The following is a 20542-nucleotide window of genomic DNA, read 5'->3' as shown; positions in this document are numbered from 1 at the left end:
GGACTATGGAACAGAAAGATTGCAGGTGATGATTCTATATTTTTAGGGTGTTTTTATACCACAGACTATTAAATTAGAGATACAAGAGCTACTTATCAGATTATTGCTTTTGGTCTGCTCTGCTGATACTGAGTTTGCTTGGAGAGCAGTGTTATGAAGAGACATCTTTCAAAACACTGACCCAGTGTGAAATGAACACAGAATATTTCAGCTGCAGGACTATTCCAAAACTGTTTATTTGAGCTCATGAATATACTTGCAAAACTGAGAAGCAATTGCTATAAGCTGAGCTTTCTTGATGTCCTGTATCTCAAAAACAAAACCAAAAACCAAACCAAACCAACAAACAAAAAACCCACAAACAAAAAACAAACAAACAAACAAAACCCCAACAACAAAAAAACCAGCAAAAACCCCAACCCCCAAAAAAACCCAACAACACCAACAAACCAACAAAAACAACAACAACAAAAAGACTTCTTCCTTCTACCAAGTGGCTGGAATAAGATGAAGTGCATTTATGGCCATATTGTAATTATTTTAGATTTTTGCAGATAAACTGGCAAGGATTGGGTATGGGTGACAAAAATCCCACTTTCTATAGTTGTCAGCTCACTCTTTCCTGTGGAAAGGGTAGGAAATGCTCAGCAGGCAATGATACTGCTCTGCAGGGAATAATGAGTGTAGTCTTAACAATATATTCCTGTGGTAGCCACAGTGCTGTGCTTTCCTTTTGTCTGGGTAGAGTTTTACTATTCAGATACTGAAGTGTCTGCTTTCTGGAGGAGGTTGTGCATGCAGACAAAAGAGTAAGCATAAAGTGGAGGTGTTCTGAGCTTGTGTGAGGTTTTGCCATCTTTTTCTGCATCCACAGATCAGAGCAAAAAGTAAGAATAAAGCTCTCACTTTCAAAACCTTTTCACATATTCATAAAACAAGTGAAGGGTGCAATATTCTGGTGGAAAAAACAACTCTCCCTCTCATTTTGGCCTTGAAAACCACAAAAGGAAGTGAAAGAGACAGCGAGCCCTTCAGTCTCTAGGTTGTGCAGTCACCTTAGGTGGTAGTTCTGAGGATATAGCACGAAACCTGGTGTAGAAAGTATCTCTTTTGACCGAAGGAAAAAATGTGTATCCCTGATTTCTTACCAAATGCTCATAGATATCTTCACTGGTAAGTAATTAAGTTGCTCTATGTAGACAGTAATCCTTCAGGAAAATAGGGTAGGGTGAGGATATCATAATTTTCTATAGACCTTCTTTCCTTCAGGCAAATATTTAATGCAGCAAATATTTAAGGGAAAAGTAATCAGGGTTTTGTTTACTGAGAAACACTGAAGGACAAAAAGAAAGCGAGGGGAAAAATAGAAGAGCAGTATTCTATTCTGACAACAATGGGATTCAGAATTAAATTCCTGCCTGCAGTTAATTGGGGTTGATTGTCTGTTGCTAAATTATGCATAGGAAAAAGCAAAGGTATTACTCAGTGGGCTTAATCAGAGTTGTAAGAGCAAGTTTAAAGTTTTCCACTCTGCAGCCAGGATTTTACGTACAAATGTAACAGCTAAATATTCTATTTTTCTGAGGTATTGAGATCTTCTGAAAACTGCTTCATTAATTTACAAGTCTGAATACTGGATTTTTATTTCTAACTTTAGACGCGTAAACCAAGAGGTTCAGGTGCCTAATTTGGTGGATTAATATCAGCAAGTACATTTCTAGGTATTTTAACTATTTTTAGAAACCCAGAAGTGCTTTTGTATAAAAAAAAATGGTTTGTGCCCCTTTTCAGCATGTGAAATTGTCAGTAAAAGCTAAATGTAAGCTGCTGAGCAAGTGGCTCCTGTGGGCAGCTGAAGTTTGTTCTGCAATGAAAATGCGAGGTCTAGAATGCAGTAATTAGAGAGGGCAGTCAATACTTGCTAACGAAGGCAGTGCTTTGATCTGTCTTTGAAGGGGGAGCAGAGCAGTGCTGCCCTTCCTGCAGTGCCTTATTGACCTGCTGCAGCAGCCCCTCTGCTCATCCATGGGATAAAGGACGTGCTTTCTTTAAGAATAAATAACCTATTTTCCAAAAGTGCTGGAAATAGGCCAGGAAAGATGGAAGGTGCTTGAGACTGCAAGGTGTATGGGTACATAATGTGTGTCTACAATTGCAAGAGGTTTTGGTGGGATTTACAAGTTCCAATAGAGGCCTTTTAAGGACAATTTCTCTATTTTTTTAAAATGTGACTTTCATTTTTGTTAAATAGATCAGTCTAAAGGGTTCATGTGTAACTTTAATGAGAGAAATTTAGTCTGTGAACAGCTTGCTGCTGTGAAAGGATAATAAATGAAATATGAGGTGTTTGGCAGACATGCTTCAGAAATATTTCAGTGATTTACTTCTCTGGGAAAGACTGCTGCCACATAATTCCATTAACTGTATGACATGACTGTGCTGTAGCCAGGCATGTCACTGCTCTTGAATTTCCATTTTGTCTGCTCCTTTATTTGTGCTGTTCCCATGAACTGCTTTCCTGAATCTTTCCTGGGGTGCCAGCCTCTTGGAGGTGATCAGAATAGCCAGCTTGTGGTGCTGACCTCTTCTGTGTTGTAGCTGTCAGAGTGAGTTTGTGAGGATCAAAGATGGAGAAAGGGGGCTCTATTAGAAAACGAGTTTCTGCGTGGCATTCCTTTCAAGGCTATTCTAAATCTGGCTTAAGATGAAGAACGTGTCACTGAGGTCTCTGCTATGCTCTTTAGTTCCACAATTATGGGAGAAAATACCAAAGATGGAGAGCTGCTCATTTTCCCATGAAAAGGCAAAACTACGACTTATTTTCTTTTAGAGCAAGGTAAATGAAAGGGACAACTTTTGGGAATTCTTCTATGAAATGTTAGTACATTGTTTTAACCAATTTTGTTCAGTGTAGGTATGTTGCCATGCACAGGAAAAACAAGTATATTCACCCCCCAGATTCTGCTTCTTCAATTCCTCATGCTTTTTATACTTAGTAACATGATTTGGTAGTGATCAAGACTGTTCTCAGAAGCTCTTACAGCACTCTCTAAACATGCTGGGTAAGGTCCTGATATCTCACAGTACTCAGAGCTGCTTTGCATAGAGTAAGACATTCCTTCCTTCTGCTAACTCCTGGGCTCACAATGTTCATAATTCCCAAATCTATCACTTGGAAGCCTGCACTGACCTATGTGGATTGACTTCTTTTGTTCTTTAAAAATGCTTCAGTTATTGAAAATATTTTATTTCTCAATTTATATTTGGAACGATGAACACTTAATGTCCTAATTTCCATTACTGTTGAAATAGAAAAGTCTTTTTGGAAGTGACTTCTGTCAGGACTGCTCTAACTTAGGAGTTGCAGGATGGTCAGTGACAGACCACTGGTGCTGGTGGTGGGTTTTAGATTGCCATCTAATCCAATAGACATTTAAAACTTCTTTGCCGTGGTCTTTGCAAGATGGCCACATAAACGTAAGTGGGTTTTACCTGGAGGTATACTGAAACCACTTGTTGACCTCTCTTTATCAATGGTTTTCCTTGTGGACGATTTATGTACTGGTGTTCACAGTCGTTTACATTTTCTGCACTAAACTCAGTGGGGTGGGACCTGAATGTGGAGCCCACTTCAAACATCACTTCTGTGCTCAAAAATAGGGGGTTAAGACTTCAGCCAGGCCAGAGCCATAGGAAAGGCAGTGTCTTCTACATTGGTACATCTGGGGAGAGTAAAAAGGGTAGGAAGTCAAGGTTTTGAGTACACTGAACACCACCAAGACTGAATGCTGCTGTTCAGATTTATATTTCCACTTGCGTGCTTATAAGAAAGTATATTAAAGTAATGTTGCTCATTTCAGTTCTGTAAATTTTACAGAAGCCAGGCTGGGGTAGGAGAGTCCAGTTTTGGTTTTGTAAATCCAAAAAAACAAAGCACAGATGACTGCTGCACTTACTGTTTCTAGCTGAAGTGTTGTCTGTCACACATTTGAAAAAAACAACCTTCTCATCCTCCTACAAGCTTCCTCTTGTATGTCTAAAGTAACCAAGACAAACCAAGCCAACTACAGTCAGAGAACTGTAATTTACACACGGTGGGGGTATATAACAAGTTTACCTGGGTTTTAGACTCGCTGTGTTTGTTTCCATTCTCAGCCTCAGCTGTTCCTGAGCCTTTCCTCGGAGGCTGATGTAGGAGGTGTGAGGGCTGCTCCTGTGCAGCTGATGTCTCTCAGGTTCTCCTAGATACACCTTTTCTGCAAAGTTCAGTCTGCTAAAGTGGTTCTGTCACGTGCTCTTTTTCACTCTTATTTCTTCTTTCCTTCTGATTTCCTCAATGATCTGAGCTGGCCATACAGGTTTTTGTTCTCTCCTGGGACTCTTGGAAGTCCTCTTATTTGAGATATCTGCAGCAGTTCAAGAAGTCCTATCTCTGTGCTCTTTTCTCTACTGCCTCGATATGTGATCTTCCTGTGAATTTTTGTCTTTAGGATCCTGATATTGTCCAGAAATAGCTCATGGTAATTCTATTTTATTTCTTTTTTTTTAAGTCAGACTGCACCATAACTGTAAGATCTGTGGAACATAAGGACTGTGATACACACCACTGTAACTGTGGTGAGAATCAAATTTAATAAAATACAGACCTTATGTAGTTCCCAGTTCCCAGTGATCACTCAGGTATCTCAGAGAACAGCTTGGGGTCTTTTATGAAACTTGTGTCCGTTTTTAAACAAAACAAACAAACAACAAAAAGAAAATAAGCGTTCCTCATTAGTACTTTATGTCTCTAAAATAGTCAAAATGAAACTGGTGAGCCAGTGGCAGTGTCTAAAATTAGGTTTATTTGTAAAACTTCTGTCTTTTTCTTGAATGTATTCCAGATATGTTCTTATCTTCATGCCTCCTGAAGATCCAGTGAGCATCTGATAGATAATTGTAAACTTGATAAACTTTCTTTGCACTTTTACACTTCTTGACACTTGAACTTTTAAATTTCATTGATGTACATGTATTAGCACAGTGGAAAGAATAGGTTAAGAAACATATCTTTTCTTAAGAAAGCACATTTTAACTGACTTTTGCAGTGTGAATGTTATTTTTTAAAAATTTCTCTTAAACGTCATCAAGCTACTCTGTACCTACAAAAAGCTTCTGTGATGTCCTATTCTGTATTTAGTTTTTCTCTCTCCTTCTGTGTTCCTTGGTAAGACTTTTGAGGCTGAAGTAGGATATTGAGGTTCCTGTTTCATGGACTAGTTTGTTCTGTAAATAGGGCAGTAAATGGTTGGCTGGCCACGTTTTCATCAGGAAGTTTATACTGCCTTAGAGATTTATCTGTCACTGAAAGTAACATCCATGCTGATTGCTCTGAAACAGCAGTGAAATACAATAACCATGACTGAATTGCTGCTGTTGGGATAATGGTGGAGGGGAGTACTACAAAATTATGAACTGCCAGCTTCCAGTAGAATTCTGCTCTTTGTTTAGTATAATGCTCGTGGTTTCCAGTGGCTTCTATTTTTTTGTCATGTTTGCTACATAGGTATTTAAGCTTTTTTAGCAATACCTGATGACAGTCATCTTGTCTTTTAGCAAATAATCACTTTCAGTGCAGAGTAGCTCCCCACACACATTGGGTACTACTCACCTTGTTACTACAGAGGAACAAAATTGCATCTGTCTCTTCCTTCAAAAGTAGTAAATTTTAGGTCATTTGGTTGCTTCTGATTCAAGAGAAAGGGTGGCAGAATTCCTGGCTAAAAGTTTGTAATCTGGAATAAATGCTTCCTGGTTGTCTTGAGTGCTTAAAATAAATGTCAGCTGATTGTGGAGGTGTTAAAGGATGTGACACTGTCCTTATGGATCTGGGTTTCTTCCTGCAGCTGACTTTGCTATATGCTTTTTCCAGCTGATATGCTATGTGATATGTTTGAAACCTAGATGCAGATGTTATATAATGAATCACTTCTTTTGGGGGTTTGTGCACCTTTACATCACTTCTTCCTTCATCACCTGTTTGAGGGGGTTTCTGTTAAACTCTCAAATATCACAAAGGGGGTTTGATCTTCCTTCATGTCTCTTGATATCAGTGCTGTCCCATACAGACAGATTTTTCCATTAAAAATACTTAATCTGAAGAAAGTAGTTTAGCTTGAGGCACACCATTATATGAAGAAAACCTTGCTGCTTTTTTCTTGTTTTTTTGTTTGTTTGTTTGGGTTTTTTCACTATACTTAGCCCTTTTAAATCCTAAAATACTTGTGAGCTTATCGGCAATGCTTCTCTAAAATATCAACAAGGAGTATTGCTGAGAGCCCTGTACATGAATAATCTTAAAATACCGAGAGAAATGTTATATCTGCTGTCTTCCCAGAAGCCCTGTGCATCACCCAGTAAAAATAGATTACTGATGATATAGTAGCAGCAAAATTCTCAGTCTGGAAGTTGTTCCCTTTGGAGTGGGATGTGCAGAACTAAATCCAGACAGGCACATGAGAGACTGGCAACCCTGTGGGTAGGGATGTGAGCGGGGAAAAAAGCAACATTGGTTGCATTTTTGGAATAGCTCTTTTGATGCTGAACCTGGGAAATCATGAGATGACATTTAACAAAATTCCCGAGATCCTGGAAATTTGCTGTCTTCTCAGTGGAATTTTTCCATACAAGGTCAGTATTTAAACTCCCTAGTGGCAATCTTAAATATACTTTTAGAGTAGCGAACTCTTTCAACTTGGCAGAGACAAGCAGCTGCAGCCCTAAAATGATCCTTGGCAGCTGATTACCGCTTTCCTCAGCTGGCAAGTTTTCCTGTTGTTTTCCTCTTCCCTTTTGTGTCAGGCAGTTGGTGATATTTATTTGTCCTCTAATGGGAAAGCAGTTTCCTTTATCCCGTATTAGAACAAATTCCGATTTTTATTTTGATTCCTGAGTTCCCTTTTTTTTTTTTTTTTCCTCTCCTGTATGACTGCCTAGAAACACCATGGGTGCCATCAAGAACTTCATGTTCATTTTCCTTGCCTTAAAAATATCTGCACAGCCTCAAGTTATTAATGACTGTTTCTTCCTCCTGTGTTCTTGGCCAGTGGGTTTATTAATGCTGGGGTTGTGCACATAGAAGCCTGCGCAGAGAATTGAGGAATATGTTGAGGACAAAAAAAAATTAATTGTAGAGACAAAGATTTTGAATTTAGATTTCTTGAAGCAATTCAGTAGCTTACCATAGGAATTTTTAGGTTTTAAGTTCTCCATGCAGGATATCATCGTAATTCCATCATTGTTTCCTGTTTGAATGACCATATTTCCCAGGTTTCTTTGTTAATAGTTTGTTTGGGTTTGGTTTTGTTTCTTTTCTTCTTTTCTTTCAAAGCATCTCTGTGACAAATGCAGATATCTCTAAATTGATTTTGCTCTTGAATGTGAGAAGGACACAGTGGTGAGAGTGAATTTTCTTCTTTGAAAAGGAGTAGCACGTCCTAGATTCTAATGGAGCTCATTTATCTCACAGAAGGTGAAGCCACTTTTCTGAATGGAAAGATTTATTAAACTAACTTTACGTGTTTCTATGGTGTCTTCTTGATAATCTATGATCTCTTGACTAAACTTAATCTCTCATCTAAACTTAATTTCTCTATTTCCCCAGAGTGCTCCTCTCCACCCTAAATAAACCACAAGATTTCATAGTCAGCCAAAAGTAAAAATTACAGATTAGTGAAAGAGTCCAAAATAGGGTTTTTTCCTGTGGTATGAACTGCATTGTTTGAAGGGATATTTCAGCAGCTGTTCTTGTGAGCTTCTAAATCCCCTGGGGCACCATATGTATCACCAGTTTGCATATGACTTTAGCAAGGTCCAAAGTGGTGCTGCACTTCATCTATGGAAATGATCTGCAAACTTTTTCCCTGTGAATAATGATAAATTGATATTGCTATTATGTTTTCCTGCCTTTTCCTAATCCCTGCCCCTCTCCGAATAAAAACAGCCAAAGAACCCAAACCTAACATGTTATTCTGACATTTATTACATCCATTTATTTTTATACAAATAGTTGTGCCATGCCTTCATACACCAAAAATGTAAACATGCTTTCCATTCTATGAAGTTACTGAACTCAAAAGGTCTTCAAAGGACCCTTGGGAAAGAAACCCACCAGAAGAGCTTTGCAAAGTTCTTCTTGTCTCCTTTGTTGTTTATGTTTTCATTCTGTCCTGTACACAAACAGTTCAGGACAGGAAAGAACTTTAAACACTTGAAAAGTAGCAGATGGCGACAGATAAAGACTAACAGTTACTGATGAGATTCTTTTAGTTTAAATTATGCTCGAAGTAAAGCAATTTGCCCAGAGGTAAACTGGTATTTGAGCTTAGAGTAGGAGCCATCTTACGCTGTTGTACTTACATTTATGGGATGTTGCCCTTTGGATATGAACAACGTGGTCAGACAGTTATTGTGGAGGTGGCTTTGACTCCCAAAGCACTTTCAGTAGTCCTTTGGAAGACACTGGTCTGTTGGTATGAGGCCAGCCAAATGGCAGACAGGGAAAGAAAAGGAATCCCTTTTTTCCTGGCTTAACCCTGACCATGATACTGTTCCATACTGCTGTGCACTACCTGGGCAATGGAAAGCAGAGCATCTTCAGCAACTTTGGGGATGATATTGCATGGAGGGGGAGCAATTGATATGGGTAGAGATGCTTTTCAGAAGGATTTTGTCAGATTGGGAAAATGGATTGAGAAAACCTCCATGCAGTTCATTATGGGCAAAATAAAATTTTACTGTCCCTGTTGGAAAAATCTCTGTGCAATAGCAGAAGCTGGTGCTTGGAGAGCAATGCACACAGGGGGAGATTATGAGACAATAATGTGTCTTTGTGCTGTGCTGGGTCATGGAAAGTGAGCCTGTTAGTGGTCAGACTACATCTGGAGTATTGCCTCCAGTTTAGGTGGATGTTAAGAGGAAATTCTTTACTGTGAATGTGGAGAGACACTGGAAAAGGCTGCGCAGAGAAGTTGTGAATGCCTCATCCCAGGAAGCGTTCAGGGCCAGGTTGGATGAGGCTGTGATCAATCTGGTGTAGTGGAAGGTGTCCCTGCCCATGGAAGGGGGCTGGAACCAGGTGGTTTTTAAGGTGGTTTTCTTCCAACTCAAACTTTCTATGATTCCTTCAAAACTAGACTACTGCATGAGTTAAGGCAGCAGGTGGTGCAGCTTCACCCAGAGAGCATCTGACAACACTTGTTAGATTGCCTGCAATCTAATGTTAGATTATCTGCAAATGTTCCTGTAAGAGTTTAGATGCTTTGCTGTTTGGCCCAAAGCATGGGCCTACTGAAATAATCTTTGCTGTTGGTTGCTGTTCTTTGTAAGGCAAATAAAGTAGTTGTTTTGCCCCCTAAAGGAGAAAAATATGCACAAACTGCTTTGTCTTGGATAGCAAAAGAAATCATGTTTTGGTCATGATTCCCGCTTCCTGCAGTTCAGCTCCATAGATGCAAGAACTTAAGTTATATCCTCATGAAATATATCATATAATATGTGATATCATATCTTGAGACATCTTCCTCATTTTTTAAGTTACTGTGAGCTTCTGTCCTGAAGGAACTATAGACTTAAGATAGAATTTATTCTTGAATAGTCATTTTTTCATTTTTCCTTCTAGGAGTTCAGGTACATAATAAAAGCAACAGATAAGGTGATAATGAGCTCTAGGATACAAATCTTGCAAAAGTGTATTCCTCAAGGTGGAGCAGCAAATACATGCCTGTTGTAGCTGGGTATTTATTTCCTTGATTTTGAATTGATTTCCCAGCTTCATACACCTGCTTTGAAAGTCTTATGAGAATACCATCATTCATATTAATAGTTTCAGTTCTGGAAAAGGTAAAAAGTCATTATTTCCACCCCCACTTCCACTCCACCCACCCTGTGTCATGTCAGTCATGGTAGCTGATAGAAAAGCTTAGCAAAAAATTCTGAGGGATGCCTTGGACATGTTGCAAGATAATGAAGATGTTCCAGCCCTGTACAGAAGAGGACAAAGAAGTCCTTGGAGAAGGCAAAACTGAACTGCTGTTGGGTTGATGGGGGTTTTTGTTTGTTGGGTTTTTTTTTTTTTTTTTCTTTTTCTTTTTCTTTTTTTTTTTTCTTTTTTGTGGTTTGTAAACCCTTCTGTTATTTTTAGTTTTTAACGGTGTAAGTGTACACCACAGAGCTGTTCTGGCTTCAGTGTGTCTTTCTCTGTGCAACTCATTTCAGAGTCACAATGAGGATGCCCTAAACCATAAAAAGATTAGGAAGCACTAAAGAGACTATGTAGCAGTGTTTGCAGGCTAAAATGGTGAGTCAGAGTCATGGGCACATGTGGCCATGGACTTGGCAAAATGCTGGGCAGCTGTTAATAATCTGCAGTAAAAGGAGAATGACCCAAATTAAAGTGTGTATCTTCTTTTTTTTGTGTAGGTGTACTTCGTTGTTTTGTTTTTTTTTTTTTTTTTTCTTTTATGGCATTACTCATGTAAACACATCTTTATTTAAAAGAAAATTCAGAAAAAAAATCCACTGTGCACTGGCTGAATAATAATATGGATTGCATGAAGATTTTGGCACAAAGCAAACTTTGAGTAAAGAGCTTTTGTTCTTGCTTTGCTCTGTGAGTAATTTCCACTTTATTTGATTCTTCCTGCATGAAAATATCTTGTGTGCTGCCGCTGCTGATTAATATTTTACCATTTTAATTCAGAGGGACATGTACAGAATGTACAAGTGTAAGGGCAATCAGATGTTGACAACTTGATGTGATTTGATCATGATTCATAATAATTCTGCAGGGCCTGGCTTGTTTATAGACTTCAAACCAACCAGCCAAACAGCCTCACCCCCAACACCCCATCCCCCCATCTTCTCACCTGCTCTAATACTAAAGAACCTCTGTGCTTATGTGCATGTCAGTGTTTTCCAGCAGCTCCTCTTCTGCTTTCTTGCTTCCAAATCTGAGCCAAATTATGGACTGGAGGAGTTTCAGTTTTGTTATCAATTTTTTCTGTTTCAAGGAGTTAACACTTTTTTTTTTCCTATTGGCTGCTCTACTGAAACTGGACATTGAGTAGATGAGGGTAAAATTGTGTTAAGCTACTGTTTCCAGAATGTCTGAAGCTTTGTCCCTTTGCTGTGATGTGGTGTATGAGCAACAATTCTAACCCCAAAATACACATAAATTTTGGCTGTTTATTTAAAAATTAAAGTTTTTTGAATATAATCAAACATAGCTATTGTTCTGTTATATTCCTGGAAATGGGAGAGACCATAGTGTGAACAAGTCAACATTCCTCTGAACACACATAACACTTTTGCTTATTTTGGGTTAGAGGTTGGCAGCCTTTCTAAATCAGCATTCAGTGGAGATCCTTGCTGTCAAATGGGAGAGAGTAAAAAGCAAGCAGTTTACCATCATGTACTGCGCTTAGTACGTAGGCTTCCTGTATATCTCAAAAGAACTTGTCAGATCCTTTTGCTTCCAAATCTAAGCATCATAATCCCTCAAATCCCCAGGGAGATCACTGAGGAAGACAGTAAGGCTTCTTGTGGTTCACAGTGTCCTCATAGTCTAAATAATTGTGACTAGAATCTCTTATAGCTGTATCGTTAGTGTTTCTCAAGCTCTTTGTGAAAACAAAATGGCTGAATTTTCCCTTTTAGAGTAAAATAGCAAACAGTCTCCCGATTGAATAGGGCACATAGGTGTTTCCAGCAGCCAGCTGCTGCTTTAGAGGGAGGTGGCAGAGGTACAGGATGTGTGTTGTGTTCAGAGGAACATACTCGAGGTCAGTTTGGCAGCCATAGACTGCTGCTGTGCTGTGTTGAGTCAGCTGGAGTATTTATATCCACTTTTAACATCACTTCTGATAAATCACATATGTAGATGTCTTTGCTGTGACAAATGCGTGTCTTAAATTTGAATGTGATTTCTTCTGAGTTGGGGAGTGGATGCATTTTGGAGTTTGGTTGTTTTGGATCACGTAGGACTGAACTGAAAGTCTTTTCTGGGGTGCTTTGTCTTAATTTTGTAGCTTCCAGATATGAATGTCAAAACTTACTAATGTTTCTACTTGTAATGGAAGAGAGGGACTGATTAAAAGCTAAATCTGAAAACTGTTTGACTACAGATTTTGTTATTTTGTTCCATGATACTGTGGGATTGCCTTAAAATTAGATATTAGATTACAATTTCCTGAACCAATGGAAACAGACTATTTCAAGAGAAAAAAAAAAAATCCCAGTCTTACAATATAGCCTTAATTATTTGTCATAAAAAGCTTAATGGAAGTTTAAACAAAATATCATAAGTTTAAATAGATGGCGAGGTAACATATGATATATTGCTACTGAATGCTAAGTAACTGTAGTCCAGATGAGTAAGTGCTCTTTGCAGCCTGTGGGATGCAGCTGCTTTCCTGTGGATGACAGCAATCAGTCCTCATGGTTATAATGCTGAAGTCAAAGGTAATTCTGCAAACCACAAACTCTGAAAACTACAATTTTGCTTTCATTAGTTTCTGTTGAGTTCTCACTTGCTTTTGTAACTTGAAATTTTGAGAGGAAAGAGTGTAAAAATTTAATGTTTGTGCTTTTAAAGTTGCAGGAAGTAATATTACCAAAAAGATTGTTATAATTCATACTGAGCTTTCAAATTATAAGTTCAGAGCTTGAATAAAAGGGTCAGAAGGGTTTCTGTGTGAAATAAGGGACAGTATTGAGAGATGATGATGTTTAAACTCCATTTTTTTTTCATGAGAATGCTGAGGATCTTTGCCCTGCTGGTAGTTAGGAGAAAATGAGAGCAGTTGATTTACACTGGCAGCATCAGCCTGTTAAAAAGTATTCTTCTGTATTCTTCTTTCTCTTCTATTAAGCTGAGAGAGGTATAGTGCACACTTCAGATAATGTGGTTTTCTCATATTTATCCCCCCAGGATGGATTAGACAAGCCAATTATGCTTCAGGGCTGGGTGTTGGACCATGTAGTCTCCTGTTATGTCTTCTATTCATGTACTTATAGAACTCTCATTGATCATTAAATATTAATTTTCTGACGTGTATTTCTCACACTTCATGAAGACACATACCCCCCTTTTTCTTAGAACTCTTAGTTTGTCCTGTTTTTAAAAAAATCAGATTGAGGAATGGACTTCTAAAGAAGCTGCATGGAGTGAGTGACACATGAGCACATGAGTGTCCAGCTGTCTAGAAAGCTGCTGGCATCATCCATGCCTGATGCTATGGGATTTATCTTTAGAGGGTTTTTTTTTAAATTGAGATGTGGTGGAAATTGTCAAGTCTCTTTATTCTGCCTGAAAATTATCTCATACCATTTCAATAATATAACAGGCAATGCAGAAAGGACTCAGGAGCTTTTGGCAGTCAGGGCTTGATTGTTTCTGTGCTGAATTCTACATGGTGCAAATATGTAGCAGTAGAAGGGTTGGAGGCCTCCTGCTGAACTGGATATAAAACCTACAAGGATGAGAAGCAAAAATGGAGGAGGAAATTACAAGACCTGTCTCATTTACAGGTTTCCTGCTACAGGAAAATTATAACTTACTACTAGACAGTTTATTACTGTAAAAAAAATAGTGAGGCTACAAGTGAAAGTAATTTATAGATATCCTTTCTCTGAATTTATAAATGTGTTTCTAGTTCTTAACAAACTAAAATGCAGGACTGCTGTTCTACAGAGTGACAGACATTCTGCTTTACCAGAGCTGGTCATTATTTTCTTAAGAACTGAGGGTTCCCAGAAGGCCTTAAAGGTGAGATTAGAATATGGCTTCCATAATGTGGAAAAGAAAATAACTATTTTCTTTTTCTATGCCACTGAGACAAACGAATCCTGACATGAAAGGATTTTTTTTCTTGTTAAAGAAAAATGTTGAAGATACATTTCCTTTGACATAGGTACCCACTCAACACAATCTGCTGTTAGTCTGTGTTGAAATACTTCTTGTTTCTTATTTCCTGAGCTGTGTCACTAAGTTATGAAATTCAGAACTTCCCTTTTCATAGAATGAGTTGATAAGGCTCATTCTATGTCCAGTTTAAGCATTGTCCCCCAAATAAGCAGTTTCACTTGCACAAAATCACTGGAATGTAAGAACTTCTGCTTGTGGCACTGGCATTCCTTTATAAGGCATGGGTAGCTGTAAGTACTTGTCTTTTGTTTTTGTGGGGGTTTTTCTTTAACAGTTACTGGTTTAGAGGTAAATAGATGTCCTGTGGGTGAGTCTCAGAAATATTTGAAAACCAAGACATACACAGTTTTTCTCATCCTGGCCTGTAGCTGATAAGTGTATAGATCTCTAGAGAAGAAATAGAGATCAGCAGGAGGCAGTAACCTCTCTAAGTAGCCTGTGACCAAACTTTTCTGTGCAAGAGTGAATCTGTGGTCTAGATCTAGTTTTTCTGCTGATATCAGAAAGAAATCTTGTTTCTTGCTGCTGTTGAGGACCAAGTCATCTGCCAGCGTTCAAGGGCACTTGCACTAAACTGAATTCTCATGGCTTGGATGAGAACAGCAGCAGGAACAGACCAAGAATGTGTTGATCCAAGGCAGTAACCCCTACAAAGAGAAATAGAGGCTTGTGACCTTCCTCACTGTACACCACAGACTTGTCTTTAAATTTGAACTTGGCTTCTGACATCTTCCTGAGCTTTCCTTCCTATTTTTCTGTCACATGCTGTCTGAGAATAGTGATGATCTTTGAAATTATGGATGGGAGACAATGGGTGAGTGTCATTATAGCTCCCCCTCACATCATTACCTTGCATTGCATTGCCAAAGGTTTTATCTTCCTGAAGGCAAAGTTTAGGGGACACATTTACTAGAGTGTTGTACATGTATATAAGCATGTATTTTTATATACATTTATATATATATAAATATAAAATATATCCTAGCTATTTAAAATGTAACTACAGGCAGACTGGATAGAAAATGCTTTATTGTAGTTCATAGATACACTATATATCCACATTTGTACTATATTGTATTCGTTAAGGAACATTGAAATGCAGTTAATTATTCCTCCCTGCTCGTATTGCATTCTCTGGACTCGTTTTTCTCACCAGTCCAAAGACAGTTGAAACTTCAGAAGTGTCTCCAAAATTTTTTTTTTAGCCAACAAGATCAGTTTATTTGTTCTGTTTTCTGCATGTGTCAGTCTTGCTCATTTCTCAGAATGTGTGGAGTCTTTCTTTGTCGATGTGTCTTGATTTATGCTGCTTATTTTTTTTCCTTATCCTTCTGTGTAGTAAGTGCAATTAAAGGCAAACGATGAACATTCTAGACTTTCAAGGCACTGCAGTGACTCACGTGCTAAACTCCTTTGTGTTTCCTTGTAGCTAATTAATAAAATCCTTGCAAGATCCCTCTTTGTTGCATTATATGTTAATAGCAATAATAATACACACCTTCACAAGGTGCTTGCTGCCAGCAATACTGTACAGCAATAGGCTGTACTAGGCGGATTACTTTTACAGAAAATAATCTGAAATAGAGATAACCCACTGTATGCCTCTAGTGCCATATATTTGTCAGGAGTCCACCTGGAAGCCCTAACTGTGACCAAGACCTCCAGTATTCCTCAGGATTTTCTAAGCAGTTTCTGGCAAAACCTCCTTTTCCTTTTATTTTTTTCTCCTCCAGCTGTGAAACTGGTTGCATATTCTTCTGGGGGGGAGGTAGACTGCAAAGAATTCTTTGAGCCTTTGAAATATAAACAAAAATAAAACTCAGGAGTATTTTCCAGAAAATTTATTTTCCAAAAATCAAACCTGGGAATATAATCCCAGGAGCCACCCAGAGTGGCTCCAGTGGAACACACAGCTACTGTTGGCTTAAGTGGCCCTGTAAATTTGGGTTGTAAAAAAGCTACCTCTCTTGTGTAAGGTACCATGGGAGGTGGGTGGAATTTTTAGGTTTTGTTGGTGTTGTCTCATCAGTTATCAGTAAATCTTGTGATGCTGCTTTTCCTTCCTCTTGTCAGTGGAGCTGTCAATTGTGGGCATGCTCCAGGTTTGTCCTATCAAATACCATCCAAAATGAGGTTTCTTTAGATGGCTTTGTGCTCAGTCAACCTGTGGAAGGAACTTGTGTAGAGAAAGGCAAAGTGTGTTGTAAAATGAATGTGGTGTTGTTCTGAAAGCTGTTACAGACTGCCCAGAAAAGTGCTTGTTTGGGTTGGATCTGGCACCTGTGTCTCCAGACCTTAGAAACCCCTGGCAAAGCGGTGCCTGTTGAGTTCAGAGAGGATTTTAAATCAAATCAATGTGTATTATATGAGTGAATCTGCTAAATGCATTTTATGAATTTTTTTCTGCATTCTTTGCCACGAAGAAGTTATCCACATGCAGTGGGCTAAAGCATGATGTAATATTTAGTACTGCTCAAATACCACTGCTCCTGCTGCACCTCACGTGACCTATGCAAAGCCTAACTTTGAGTTCTGACGTTATAACAACTTTTCTTTCTTTCCAAGTTTGAGTGATGAAGTATGAGAGCTTCCTGTATCTGCATGGAGGAGACAAGCTCACTGAATACCCATAATGTCGTGAGTTACTTCATTGTGGTAGCATTGGTTTCTCTACATTTCCTTACTCTCCTACCGATCTTGGTCAGTACTGTAGGATAATTCATAGAGGAGGCAATGCACAGGCTATTCATTTTCCAGCATTTCTGTCTTTGTTTTGCCAGTTCTGTCCAAGAGCAGTCCTTCAGTTCCTGTACAGACTGTTCATGAACTCTTTAGTGAAGCCTAAGGAGAAAGGAAAGCCCCGTGGGCACAGTTCCCACCCATGTGCTGCTCTGATGTCTGCTCTGCTTTCATTGGGAACTTAACTGGTAAATAAAAAGCACAGAGCAGAACCCCTGGGGTTGGGCTCTTCCCCAGAGCTGGATTTACTCTTGCATTGCTCAGACCCACATCCAAAGAGCTGTCTGTGATCTCTCTTTGAGCCTTGTGAGTCTGAGCTTTGGCTGGCTCAGCTGTCAGACGCTGAATGTCAAACCTAGGAGGCTGCTGCTTTTCCATGGAAACACTCTGTGAGATTGCAGAAATAATCAGGCACGTCTGCTGGTTGCTGTGCCCTATTGTTGGGTGCTTCCAGACAGTGAACTGAATTGTCCTACCTTGACAGACTGAGTTTTTAGCTGAAATCTGCTCTACTTTTGTCATCATACCTCTTGTCTCTCTCTCTCTCTTTTTTTTTTTTTTTTTTTTTTTTTTTTTTTTTTTTTTTTTTAATTGAATGCATTAGTGTGACAGCTTATTCTGCTGTTGTGAGGCAAACCTCTTGATGTTGGCTTTCCATCTCTCTCTGTTCATGCACAACTTGCAGAACCAGATCCACCACTTCTGGGTAGGTACCACCAGTATGAGCTGTTTCATGCCTCACATGTGCAAGGTGCCTGAGCTGCACTGTGCTCTTGAGGCAGCCTGGACCATTGTCCATTCTCCTTAACCATTCTTCTATGCACTGCATTTTGCTGTTGACAAAAAAAATTTCAGCGTTTATAACGTTAAATTCTGTTAATTAGCTGTGTCTTTATTATCAGCAGTTAGCAAGAGCATTTTCTTTACTAGAGGAAGGGGCTGAAATCTAGAGCCTTTCGACGGCTGGATTTTCTTGAAATTAGATTTTATATAATTTACTTTCCATAATACTTGAAAACTATATTCATCGGTGTGCCTGGATAACTCTAGATATGCTTTAGTATTGGCTTTAGGAAGAAACAGTATCTTTGCTACAGGCATTAGTAACTCGAAAGCGCTACTGATACAGCTCAGTGGGAGAGGTGCCACAAACTGCTTGGAAATGAAAGGAACTCTGGTTTACAGAATGCGTTTCAGTGTATCAGGCTGGTTCTGTGCCTGATCTGAAAATAACAGTCTTTGAAGACATAACAAGTAAAAGTCTTGTTTCTTATGTTGCTGTTGAAAGTTATTCTGGAGAACTGCCGAAGAAGGAAGGACAACTTCCAGGCTTGTGGATCAAACAGGTCACTCAGATGGCCGAATACAACTTCTGTCCATGTTTCTTTGTTGTCCTTCAGTGACAGTTGCCAAAAATAAACGTCCACAGGAACAGCTGTCGTAACATTGGAAGGAGGCTTGCTGCAGGGGATAAAGACAGCGTCACTGAGGTGGAGAGAAGGAGATAGTTCATCTCAGCTGCAAATCTCCCTTCTGTAAACAGTAGCGGTTTGGAAGGGAAAGGTTTATCACTGACATCACGCGAATCAAACGCTGCCTGTAAGAACAAAAGCAAAACAGCTGCCCTTTTTTCCAGGGCCAGCACACATCTCCTCTCAGGGCACCCTGTGGAAGAAAAATAAATGCCACAGTCTTGTTTTTTGTGGCACTGAGGAGCACGGGGGCAGTAACAGGAGTGCAGCTCCCCAGGCTTGAGGTCTCCTCCTGCATCTTCAGAGCTGCTGCTGAGGAGTCATTGGCTGTCTGCAGCGCTCAATTCATTGCTTTCCTGCTGCTAAGTACCATGCTTTTTAAGAAAACAGCCAGCTGAGATAAGGCAGGAGAGGCAGTGGAAGTGTGGAAGCATTGACCCTTCTGTGCTTATCACAAAAATCGTTAAATCTTGGGATTTTAAAAAAGTAAGAAGAAATTTTGCAAATTTCAATCTTTATGCTTGCTTACAGGAATAGATACATGCTTTTATACTCTTAAAAATGTAAATTTTTGAGAGTATAAAAATTCTGTTTCCCATGAGGTGCACTTCTTCAGCACTGGATGGCTTGGAGCTAAAAGGAATATATGACAATTTTGTGCCCCTGTGCTTGGCACTGGTGGGGCTGCACCTCGAATACTACATTCAGTTCTGGGCCTCTTACTGTGAGAAAGACATTGAGGTGCTGGAGTGAGTCCTGAGAAGGGCAGTGGAGCTGGGGAAGGGTCTGGAGCACAAGTCCTGTGAGGAGCAGCTGAGGGAGCTGGGGGTGTTCAGCCTGGAGAAAAGGAGGCTCTGGGGAGACCTTATCACTCTTTACAACCACCTGAAAGGAGGTTATAGCAAGGTAGGGTTCTGGCTCTTCTCCCAGGTAACCAGTGACTGGCCTTCAGTTTCCACCAGGGGCAGTTTAGATTGGATTTCAGGAAAAAATTCTTCACTGACAGGGTTATCAAGCATTGGAGGCTGCTCAGGGAAGCGCTGGAATCACCATCCCTGAAGTGTTAAAAAAAATGTGTGGATGTGACACCTGGGGACATAGTTTAGTGGTGAATACAGTGATGTTGGGTTAACAGCTGAACTCCATTACCTTGGAGGTCTTTTCCAACCTAAACAGTTCTATGAGTCTGTATTTATTTTAAAGTTGATTCCTCTGTAGAAACAAAGGTGATAATAGAGCAGATCAGTGTTCTGTTGTTCTACCTTGTCTGGCAGTAAATGTTGCAACTGTCAGGAATTACAAGCCTGTTTCAGTAGAACTCTAAAAAATGGTATAACAAATGGGCAACAACTTCAATCCATGCGTGTGTGAGGCCTGACACTTCACTAACTTAGATGCTGTGATTGGTTTTAGTTAAAGCTTTAGTATCTCATGCAGACAATGGTTACTAACTGCTATCTGTATGCCTTGTTTTGGGTGAATAGATTTTTAAGTGGTCATTACCAAAAAGACACTCCCCCCTTCTATCCAGTTTGAAAAACATACATTTCTAAAGCTTAATTTCAGACTTCATCAGCCTGAATAAAATGCCAGAATCTTGGTTGGTCAGATAGCAGCTGGGACTGGAAAAGCTGAAGCACATGGTGTCATTGTTGTGAAAGACAATCCTTTCAATGGAATCAATTCAGGACACCGGATGTCAATATATTCTTTATTTTCCATTCATGTCTTCCATTTAAAACCAGTTTGTTCCTAAACTTCTGTCTCAGAGCCAAACAAGAAGGGGAGATGACTAAATTTTCTTTTCTTTGTCCACCCCTCCTCAGAAACATTTTGGATGTGCTGTTTTCCTCTGTCCCTTTCAAGTAGCTTGAATAAAACTTTTGTCATATGAACAGAGGATACTTTTTTTGTGTTGCTCCATATATATTACCTCTTGTTCTATCAAAGATTGTCGTGTGTCCCTCTGTCCTTTCCTTTGTGCAATGACTGCTCCATGTAGTTTATTTTTTTCTATTGTATCTGTGCAAAACCAAACCTAATAATTAAAGAAATTCCAAGTAAGAAGCTGAAATGGATTCTGACTGCTGTTGCCCTTCATTCTGCTAGCAATCCTCCTCTAATGAGTACAGCTAGTTCTTGTTCAAGAACAGATGGACTAAGGGTTTTTTTGGTGTATGGAACAGGTTTTCCAATACCATGGTAGCTTATAATATTTCAGTAAACAACTTAATTTTTAAATACAAAGCTAGAATTCACATAAATCTAGAAAATTGTTTCGTAGGAGGTGTCCCTTTTATGATTGAAAAAGACTGAAACTGAACTTGAATCTCTATAATTTTGAAGTCAATTTGCTAAGAATTGTAAT

The 20542-nt window shown here is 39.2% G+C and overlaps 1 long non-coding RNA gene across 1 annotated transcript; it reads left to right on the top strand.

The window, feature by feature from the left end:
- The first annotated feature begins 480 nt into the window (after positions 1-480).
- Positions 481-18193, top strand: LOC136360933 (uncharacterized). The gene is made up of 3 exons (XR_010743549.1): positions 481-1173; positions 16529-16600; positions 18103-18193. It is a non-coding gene; the product is annotated as an uncharacterized lncRNA (long non-coding RNA).
- Positions 18194-20542: the final 2349 nt, after the last annotated feature.

Source organism: Sylvia atricapilla, chromosome 5 (assembly GCF_009819655.1).
Source record: "Sylvia atricapilla isolate bSylAtr1 chromosome 5, bSylAtr1.pri, whole genome shotgun sequence".
Lineage (NCBI taxonomy): Eukaryota > Metazoa > Chordata > Aves > Passeriformes > Sylviidae > Sylvia > Sylvia atricapilla.
The sequence above is the reverse complement of the archived record's forward strand: the minus strand, read 5'-3'. Positions and strand labels throughout refer to the sequence as shown.